Source organism: Mus caroli, chromosome 17 (assembly GCF_900094665.2).
Source record: "Mus caroli chromosome 17, CAROLI_EIJ_v1.1, whole genome shotgun sequence".
NCBI classification, from domain to species: domain Eukaryota; kingdom Metazoa; phylum Chordata; class Mammalia; order Rodentia; family Muridae; genus Mus; species Mus caroli.
The window spans coordinates 16,890,961-16,901,771 of NC_034586.1; the positions used below are offsets into that span (position 1 = coordinate 16,890,961).

The 10,811-nt window shown below is 39.0% G+C and overlaps 1 pseudogene; it reads left to right on the forward strand.

Annotated features, from left to right (window-relative positions):
* The window catches only part of LOC110283953, a 33,661-nt pseudogene that overhangs the window by 13,480 nt on the left and 9,370 nt on the right, over nt 1–10,811 (forward strand).

A 10,811-nucleotide genomic window follows, 5' to 3' on the forward strand; every position in this document is an offset into this window, starting at 1 on the left:
TGGTTTTTGTCTTTGAGTTTGTTTATATAATGGATTACATTGATGGATTTCCGTAAATTAATCCATCCCTGCATCCCTGGAATAAAACCTACTTGGTCAGGATGGATGATTGCTTTAATGTGTTCTTGGATTCGGTTAGCGAGAATTTTATTGAGTATTTTTACATCGATATTCATAAGGGAAATTGGTTTGAAGTTCTCTATCTTTGTTGGATCTTTCTGTGGTTTAGGTATCAGAGTAATTGTGGCTTCATAGAGTGAGTTGGGTAAAGTACCTTCTATTTCTATTTTGTGGAACAGTTTGTGCAGAACTGGAATTAGATCTTCTTTGAAGGTCTGATAGAACTCTGCACTAAACCCATCTGGTTCTGGGCTTTTTTTCGCTGGGAGATTATTAATGGCTGCTTCTATTTCTTTAGGGGATATGGGACTGTTTAGATCATTAACTTGATCCTGATTTAACTTTGGTATCTGGTATCTGTCTACAAATTTATCCATTTCCTCCAGGTTTTCCAGTTTTTTTGAGTATAGCCTTTTGTAGAAGGATCTGATGGTGTTTTGGATTACTTCGGGATCTGTTGTTATGGCTCCCTTTTCATTTCTGATTTTGTTAATTAGGATGTTGTCCCTGTGCCCTCTAGTGAGTCTGGCTAAGGGTTTATCTATCTTGTTGATTTTCTCAAAGAACCAACTCCTCATTTGGTTAATTCTTTGAATAGTTCTTGTTTTCACTTGGTTGATTTCGACCCTGGGTTTGATTATTTCCTGCCATCTACTCCTCTTATGTGGATTTTCTTCCTTTTTTTCTAGAGCATTTAGTTGTGTTGTCAAGCTACTAGTGTGTGCTCTCTCTAGCTTCTTTTTGGAGGCACTCAGAGCTATGAGTTTCCCTCTTAGAAATGCTTTCATTGTGTCCCACAGGTTTGGGTATGTTGTAGCTTCATTTTCATTAAACTCTAAAAAGTCTTTAATTTCTTTCTTTATTCCATCCTTGACTAAGGTATCATTGAGAAGAGTGTTATTCAGTTTCCACGTGAATGTTGGCTTTCCATTATTTATGTTGTTATTGAAGATCAGCCTTAGTCCATGGTGGTCTGATAGGATGCATGGGACAATTTCAATATTTTTGTNATCTGTTGAGGCCTGTTTTGTGACCAATTATATGGTCAATTTTGGAGAAGGTCCCGTGACAGGTTGAGAAGAAGGTATAACCTTTTATTTTAGGATAAAATGTTCTGTAGATAACTGTTAAGTCCATTTGTTTCATAACTTCTGTTAGTTTCACTGTGTCCCTGTTTAGTTTCTGTTTCCAGGATCTGTCCATTGATGAAAGTGGTGTGTTGAAGTCTCCCACTATTATTGTGTGAGGTGCAATGTGTGCTTTGAGCTTACTAAAGTTTCTTTAATGAATGTCGCTGCCCTTGCATTTGGATCATAGATATTCAGAATTGAGAGTTCCTCTTGGAAAATTTTACCTTTGATGTGTATGAAGTGCCATCCTTGTCTTTTTTGATGTTTTTGGGTTGGAAGTCAATTTTATTCGATATTAGAATGGCTACTCCAGCTTGTTTCTTCCGACCGATTGCTTGGAAAATTGTTTTCCAGCCTTTCACTCTGAGGTAGTGTCTCTCTTTTTCCCTGAAGTGGGTTTCCTGTAAGCAGAAAAATATTGGGTCCTGTTTGTGTAGCCAGTCTGTTTTTCTATGTCTTTTTATTGGGGAATTGAGTCCATTGATATTCAGACATATTAAGGAAAAGTAATTGTTGCTTCCTGTCATTTTTCTTGTTAGAGTTAGGATTCTGTTCTTGTGGCTGTCTTCTCTTAGTTTTCTTGAAGGATGACTTTCTTGCTTTTTCTAGGGCCTAGTTTCCATCCTTGTATTGGTGTTTTCCCGTTATTATCCTTTGAAGGGCTGGATTCGTGGAAAGATATTGCGTAAATTTGGGTTTTTCATGGAATAATTTCGTTTCTCCATCTATGGTAATTGAAAGTTTGGCTGGGTATAGTAGCCTGGGCTGGCATTTGTGTTCTCTTTGTGTCTGTTTAACATCTGTCCAGGATCTTCTGGCTTTCATAGTCTCTGGTGAGGAGTCTGGAGTAATTCTCATAGGCCTGCCTTTATATGTTACTTGACATTTTCCCCTTACTGCTTTTAATATTCTCTCTTTATTTAGTGCACTTTTTGTTCTGATTCTTATGTGTTGGGAGGAATTTCTTTTCTGGTCCAGTCTATTTGGAGTTCTGTAGGCGTCTTGTATGTTCATGTGCATCTCTTTCTTTAGTTATGTGAAGTTTTCTTCTATAATTTTGTTGAAGATATTTGCTGGCCCTTTAAGTTGAATCTCTTCATTCTCATCTACTCCTATTATCCGTAGGTTTGGTCTTCTCATTGTGTCCTGGATTTCCTGGATGTTTTGAGTTAGGATCTTTTTGCATTTTTCATTTTCTTTCATTGTTATGTCCATGTTCTCTATGGAATCTTCTGCACTTGATATTTTCTCTCCCATCTCTTGTATTCTGTTGCTGATGCTCACATTTATGGTTCCTGATTTCTTTCCTAGGGCTTCTATCTCCAGAGTTGTCTCCCTTTGGGTTTTCTTTATTGTTTATACTTCCATTTTTAGATCCTGGATAATTTTGTTCAAATCCATCACCTCTTTGGTAGTGTTTTCCTGTAACTCTCTAAGGAATTTTTGTTTTTCCTCTTTAAAGGCTTCTAGCTGTTTACCTGTGTTTTCCTTTATTTCCCTGTTAAAGTCCTCCATCATCATCATGAGAAGTCACGTTAGATCCATGTCTTGTTTTTCTGGTGTGATGGTGTATCCAGGGCTTGTTAAGGTGGGAGAGTTTGGTTGTGATGATGCCAAATAACCTTGGTTTCTGTTGCTCCTGTTCTTACGCTTGCCTCCTGCCATCTGATTATCTCAAGTGCTTGCTGCCCTCTATATATCTGATTGGAGCCTGTCCTTCCTATAATCCCAGTGATTCAGGACTCCTCAGAGTCTAGCTTTCTCTGTGATCCTTTGATTGTGGGGTCCTGTGAACCTCAGATTCTGGGTGTGTCAGGGTTTTTGGCAGTCAAGCTTCCTCTGAGACCCTGAAATACTAGTGTGGCCCAGCTCCTGTTATCCTGGGATCCTGTTGTCCTAAGATCCTGGGTGTGTTACAGTGTCTGGAAGTGGTGTCTCCTTTGAGGACCATAAAGCTCTCTGGTCAGTGATCCTAATGTAGTGTGGAGAGTTGTCCTCTGTGGACTGTGAGGGTGAGGTGACCCGGTGCTGGCGCCAACCAGAAGGTACTTGTGCCCCTGGTCAGGCCAGTTTTCTGCTTCCCTTCTGCTGTCTCAGGTCCCGCAAGATTGGATTGGAACAGATGTTGTGTTCCACTCACCAGTGATCCTAAGATCGTGTGGAGAGGGAGTATTTTTCTTGGTGCAGCCATATTGTTGATGGTGCTTTTCTGTCCAAGCTTGAATGTCATTCCATGCTCTCCTGGCTTTGGTATCATTAACCAGACACCTGGTAGAGTTCTTTTGCTTTCAGGGTCCTTTTCATGTTTTTGATGTTATGCTTTAACAGCATTCTTTATATTTTGCTTTTCCTTTTTGACTCCTTTATATGAAAGGTCAGGAAGCCAGCTATTCATCCTTATTAAAATACTAACTTAAAAGAAGACAAACAGCAGGAAATGCCTGATTTTCCAGGAAATAAGTCCCATGTTAGTGGTTATGTCCATTATTTTTCTAGAAATGTTATGTTTTTAGACAATGAAAGCATTTAATTTTCTGCTTCTGAAAATTCTTTCGCTTGATTATATATTGAAAAAAAGTTCAAACAAACAACAAAAGAAATTCACATACTGAAATTAACCACCCTAGAGACTATACAACTTAATGCACATTCTGCAATTATAATAGTCATTGGGAACAGAAACTCTGAAACCTCAATTGTAATTTGATGTTTTCACTATTGAATATATCTTCATGAACTGATACATAACTGTATAAAGATTTTACTGCTGGGAACAGACACCATGACCAAGGCAACTCTTATAAAGAATAGCATTTAATTGGGGCTGACTTACAGATTCAGAGGTTTAGTCCATTATCATCAAGGCAGGAGCATAGCAGTGTCTGGGCATGGCATGATCCAGGCAGAGGTGAGAGTTCCACATCTTCATCTGAAGGCTGCTAACAGATTACTGACTCCCTGGCAACTAGAATAAGGGTCTTAAAGCCCATACCCACAATGACACACCTACTCCAACAGGGCCACTCTTTCTGCTAGTGCCACTCCCTGGGCCAAGCATACAAACCATAACAACATCCAATACTCCCCCAATAAAAACTTGTAACAAAATTAGAACTAAAAATATTATTTTGCAGTTGTGAAAATATCCTTTTTATAAATGGTGTTATTCTCTTTTCTCCATGTTCTATTGTGCCCACAAGTACTTTACTTCCATTTGCATATACTATTGGCTAGATTCTGCCTGTGAGTGGGAAATGCAGTTTCTTCTTTCTGACAATCTATGATCTCACTTACTATTACACATTCTAAGCCCATCTATTTTTCTGCAAAATTTTATGGCATTTGTCTCCTCAACTGAATAGTATTACATTTTATATGTATACCATTTTCACTATACACTAATGTGTTAATAGACAATTAGGTTGATTCCAATACTTTGCTCTGGTAAATAAAGAGCAAAAAACAAACAAAACATGGTATATGAATATGTCTGAAGTGGGGTATGGTGTTCCCTCAAAATATGGCCAGGAATGAAGGAGCTGGGTTATATGTTAGTTCTGTCTTCAATTTTTTAGTAATTCCCAAGCTTATTTCTATAATGGTTGGAATAATTTGCAGGAACACACATACAAACATATACACATACTCACATACATATACACACAAACTGTGAATAAGATTTCTTCCTTTATTGCCACATCCTCTCTAATATTTGTTGTTAGACTGGTTGATGGCAGCCCTTCTCCCTGGGATGAGGGACTATTTATTTCAAAGTAGTTGGAATTTCCATATCTCTGATGGCATTTTAGGGATCATGACACTTTTTGCAATACATATTGGCCAAATATCTTTCTGTGCTTCAAAGGTGATTGTTCAGGCTCTTTATCCATTTGCTAATGGGCAGTTTTATTTCCTTGGTATTTAATGTCTGTAATTCTTGGTAAATTCTCGATATAAACCCCTATCCAGAGCTTCACTGGTACAGATTTTCTCCCATTCGGTGGGTGTCTGTGTGCCCTGCTGATTGTTTCCTTTAATAGACAAACTTTATTTTCATGTCATTCCATCTGTTGATACTGAGGGTTGGTTCATATTCTGTTGGTGTTCTTTCTATTCAGTAAGTACTCACCCATCCATACCCTGAAGGGTATTCACTACATTCCGTAATTTGTATGTATTTGATTGTTAATAAAGTTTTTATCAGGAGCCTGATATAGCTGTCTTCTGACTCTGCCACAGCCTGACATATACAGAGGCAGATGCTGGCAGCCAACCATTGAACTGATCACGAGGTCCTCAATGGAGGAGTTAGAGAAAGGACTGAAGGGGCTGAAGGGTTTGCAACCCCATATGAAGAACAGCAATATCAACCAACCAGAGCTCTCAAGGTCTAAACCACCAGCCAAGGAGTACACATGGTTCCAGTTGCATATGTAGCAGAGGATGGCCTTGTCAGGCATCAATGGGAGAAGAGGCCCTTGGTCCCATGAAGGCTCAATGCCCCAGTGTAGGGGGAATTTGAGGGTTGGGAGGTAGGAGTGGGGTGGGCATACGCTCATAGAAGCAGGAGGAGGGGGTGGATTAGGGGACTTCTGAAGGGGAGGATTTGGGAAAGGGGATAACATTTGAAATGTAAATAAATAAAATATCCAATAAAAAAATAAAGTTTTGATCTATATTAGTACTATATACAAGTACAGAATTTAAAACCACATTTGCTCATGATGAATTTTCCTTGTGAATCATGTGCACGGTGATCCTGTGGGATGGACATAAACAAAGTATCCATACAAGATAGATAACTGTGTCCAGACATTTAATGTATGTCTTGTTTCATAGACATGCTTTTTAGACTATTGTGTCATCCTGTTGTCAGAGTTAGAACATTTATTATGGAGTGTAACTATGTTAGAAATCAACCTTTTGAATTATTGTCGCTGCTCATCTAGGTCCGTAATTTCTCATGTCTCCTTGTATCCAGAAAAACACTGTCTCTGAATCACATGGCAAATCTGTACTTTTTTCTATTTCAGGGTCTATTGAAATTCTGGGATGTGGCTGTGGACTTCTCCCAGGAGGAGTGGGAATGCCTGGACTCTACTCAGAGGGCTTTGTACATGGATGTGATGTTGGAGAATTATAACAATCTGGTCACTGTGGGTAAGAACATTTGGTTGTAGAATTGCTAACTCATTCCTTATGTGCTGACTCTATGTGCTGTAAACTCTGTTAAGCTGTCTTGGAAACAACAGGAGATTAAGGAAAGTTTGGTAGTAGAAAAGGACTTTTCCATGGTATTTGGATATTTTTCACTTACAGGTAACATGCACCCTTTATTTAGGTTCCAAGATGCACTCAGAAACTCAGTAGCTTGTAATATTACCACATATAACATTTTATTTAATTTTTTCCTTTTTATTGAAATGAGTTCTTTTTGCATACAATGTATCCTGACTGTACTTCCCCCTTACTCTACCCTTCTCTGTTGGGGCCAGCCTGCGGCTCTCATGTCTGGGTTTGAGCCTGGGATGCACCTTGGAACTGAAATAAAAGAGGGAATATAGGCGGGTAGAGAGAGAAATGGAACCAAGACAATATTCTGATCAAGGTTCAACTTTAATGTTGGCGAACACACTTTATAAAGAAGAGGGGAGGCCCATTCCCAGTCACGCAAAGTTCCTTTGAAGTTGTCAGATCAGCCTTTTAGTAGGAACCCGCAAAAATCACAGTTTGGTGTTAACTCCAGAAGATCTTGCAGAACCTTTAGGCCTCAGGCAGGTAGCAGGTAGTGGCATATCAAAGGAGAGGGATGAAAAGCAGCACAGCAGGTGGCTCCACCTCAGTGGTGGATGGTCTGAGCCAGCCTAGCTAGGCTGGAAGGAGGTAACATTTCCCGCCTTTAAATAATATTAAACAAAACTGGACTCAGGCATAAAATTTATTTTTGCTCTAAAGTCCTGCTTGGGAGTTATGGTGGCTGGCATCCCTGCCTGTCTTAGGATCTCAGATCCTCCCGAACCATCCAATTCCGTCCTGGAGGCTACGCACAGCTAGTTTGTGTTATATTTCACACAAACATGGCTCTGTGTTGTATTATCAACAGCCACGGCCTTTAAGCATGAACCTCTGTCTTGGATTGGTATGATTCCATGATCTGGTTGCCCGTCACTGACTGTCAGGCCCTCATAGCACACCATACTCCCAATTCAGACCAAAGCCACAATATGTACTAGAATGCTTCTTGATGGACAATAATAATAGCTGCCACCTGCATTGTTGGAAGCAAGATTTTACTCCTGCTGCAGTCAGACTGAACGGTGTTAACTGACCTGCTTGAAAAAACAAAGGTGGGACAGTGAAAAGCAACAGTATAAAAGCTTCTTTGAAGAAGTCAAGATACTCCATTCAGTTGCAAATTAGCAACGACCAAGCTCAGGCTCTGGCCTCCTGGTGTGGGGGAGCTGGCTTTGAGAATTAGCAGAAAGGCCAGAGATTCTCTGGAAGTGGAGGTTGAGCTCCAAATTAACCTTGCTAGGTAATTAAGAATTTTAGCTATCTTCAATGGGAATCTCTAATATTAGAATTATTACTAGACCAATCTAAGATTGAGTTAGAATAACTGGTCACATTGAAGAAAAGAGAAAAATCATTATGACTCTATTATATGACTAATCTTTCTAAGTCAGAATATACAGTCTCTGATGTTATTTTTGCCATAAAGTTAAAAAGCTTGAAGCAAGGCAGCTTCACTAGTTCAAACTAGAAAAATGGCAAGCAAGGATGGGTCGAAAACATGTACCCAATTTAGCTTCCTTGTCACTTCAGTCAGGGCACTGAGCCAACTCACCTGCCAGCTTGTCACACGAATTAACCATCATGCTTCTGCAGTGTTTTGTGGAGAGAACCTACGTTTTTCCCTTTCCTAATAAGGTAGCTGTTCAGGATTAAGACATATGTCAATAAGTAGATCCTTTTAAAGTAAGATAAGACATTTATTAAGTTCTTTGACATCCAAATTTCAAAATTCTAAAATAAAAGTATGATTTAAATAATGTGCACAGGAATGCACTAAATAATATGCACGGGGATATATTTTCCCCCTTCTTTGTCTTTTAAGAATCTAGAGTTTTAAAGTTCTATAATACCTTGTCCTTTAGAATTAATAATTTGTTGACAAAATATCTCAAATACTTGACTGTTATAGTTAGCAATCATGTAACATTGGCAGTGACTGATTGCACTTTCAATTGTTTGTCTTAAAGAACGGTTGTAACTAGAAAGCTTGAAAAGTTATTAATAGTCACATGTGCATAATTTATTATTTATTAACTTAGAAATAAGAGCATTTATTTGTAGCAATTTATTAAGTATAAGTCCTCAAGAATTAACACTATTATGTGGAAACAAGTAGTAACTGAGGACATTAATAGCAAAGAAATTGACATGCACAATTTCCAAGAATATTAAAATATTATCTTAAACCATAACTGTTTTGAATATATAAACAACGAGATTATATATCCAATCTATCTTATATGTAGGACCTATAGATTGCCTGAGATATAAATCTAGCATGGCATTGCTTTAAGATGTCCAGGCAATACAGAACAATTTATTAAATGTCTAAAAACGGCCTTCTGAAAAGGACAGCATTTTTTCTTATGATTTGTATAGGCATAAGCAATCACAAATTTGAGAATTAATAACATCTGAGGAATGAACAATCTTAAGCAATTGTGAGCTCTGAGATATAATATTGACTATTAATATACAAATTAAGGTTTGATTGTTCAGCATTTTAAAACACCATCCACAGCACACAACTAAATTATCTGTGCTGAAGCATGGGGAAGCTCAAAAGAATAAGCATGTGATTCACATCTACTTATTTCTCATAGAGGGGTTGTTTTTAAACACAATAATTGGGATGCATGCAGCATGAATTCATAGAAGATACTGAAGCATGCATAAAAACAATTTTTAACTTATCTTTGGGATATTGATTGTCAGTCTTATTTAAAATGATGGTATGCAACAGATCAATTATTAATATTCTGTAATAACCAAATTAAATGCTGTTTGGAACAAGAACAGACACTTTTTCAGGTTCCTAAGATACAATTTTTGTTATAGGTTTTACAAAATACACAAACATATCTTACAATTCTTTATTAGCACCACAGTAGTTTTAATAGATTTTTGAAACTGTGCTTTGAGGTGAGTGATACCTCGGCCCTGTCCACCTGCCTTGTCGCAGCTCCGCGATCTTGGGCCCAACTTTGGCCACTTGCCACCATGGCGAGCGGAGCCACTCTGAAAAGGAACCTGGATTTTAACCGCTGTTGAACCCCACATCTCTGAAGCAGAGGTGGTGCGTGCCTTTTTTGGCGCCTCCTTCAGTGGCCGCCGCCACCACCACCACCGCAGCCACCTCCCCCAAGGAAAGGTGTTTGTGCGCTAAGCAGAACGGGGCCCGTTTGTGCCTGATGCTTCCACCACCGACTTTGACAGTGCGCCCCTGCAATGTCAAGCAGCAGCTCCGTGGCCCTGGCACTGGCAGAGGAGCCCTCCCTCTCCCCAACCCCCCCACCCCAAGTCTTAGTGGGTAAAAATACAGCTACCCTGGCGGGGGACTGGCAGAGTCTCATGAGGCAATGGCAAGCAAGGCCCTCCCCTGAGTTCGCTACCTGATTTTTGGCGGCTTCTCGAATCACCATGCCCAGGGAAAGCCAAGTGCCCAAAGGCCCCGCCCCATAGCAGTCAGCCAGAGCCAAAGAATGCAGAAAATAAAGGGGGTAGGAAGTCACAGCAGGCAAAATACTTAGAAGTTACCTGATATGAAACAAAGGAATGACTTCAAAAGGATTAACAGGAACCGGATAAATGTTTACAGTAAGAATAAAGCAGCTCTGCTTAGGGCTAGCTTAATGACAGCTAAGAATTTAAGTAAACTTTTCTTGAGAGGCATTAGCTAATAAAATACTTTCTACTTAGAAAACAATATACACTGAAAGATTCAAACTCTTGGCTTCTTGTATGGAAGCAGAAATGATAAAAAATTTTTTACATAATGTAGACCTATATTTAGCCATACCTAGAGGCAAAATTTTCCAGTTATTACAAACTCACTAGAAGCTAAACCTTTACAATTATTAAGATGCAAAGGAAAAAACAAACTTTTAAATCTATAATAATTTTATATGAAGTAGGCAAGCCAGATTGTCATGCCTTTATAAATTCTATAGTCTTTGATTGACTTTTTTTTTTTGGCTTAAGTTTTATTGCATTTTTTTGTTTTGTTTTTATTAGGTATTTTCTTCATTTATATTTCCAGTGCTACCCAAAAAGTCCCCCATACCCTCCCTCAACCACTCAGTCCACAACACGAACGGTTCAACTGAAAATGGCAGTTCAGGCTGAAAAGAGAGGAATCTAGACGGGGCGGAAGAAAAGAATGGAGCCAGGACAACAAGTTCTGATCAAGGCTCAATTTTACTAATTCCAGACACTCAGTTTATAAAGGAAGGGGGAGGGAACCCAATTTCCCGCCAAGTAACTCAG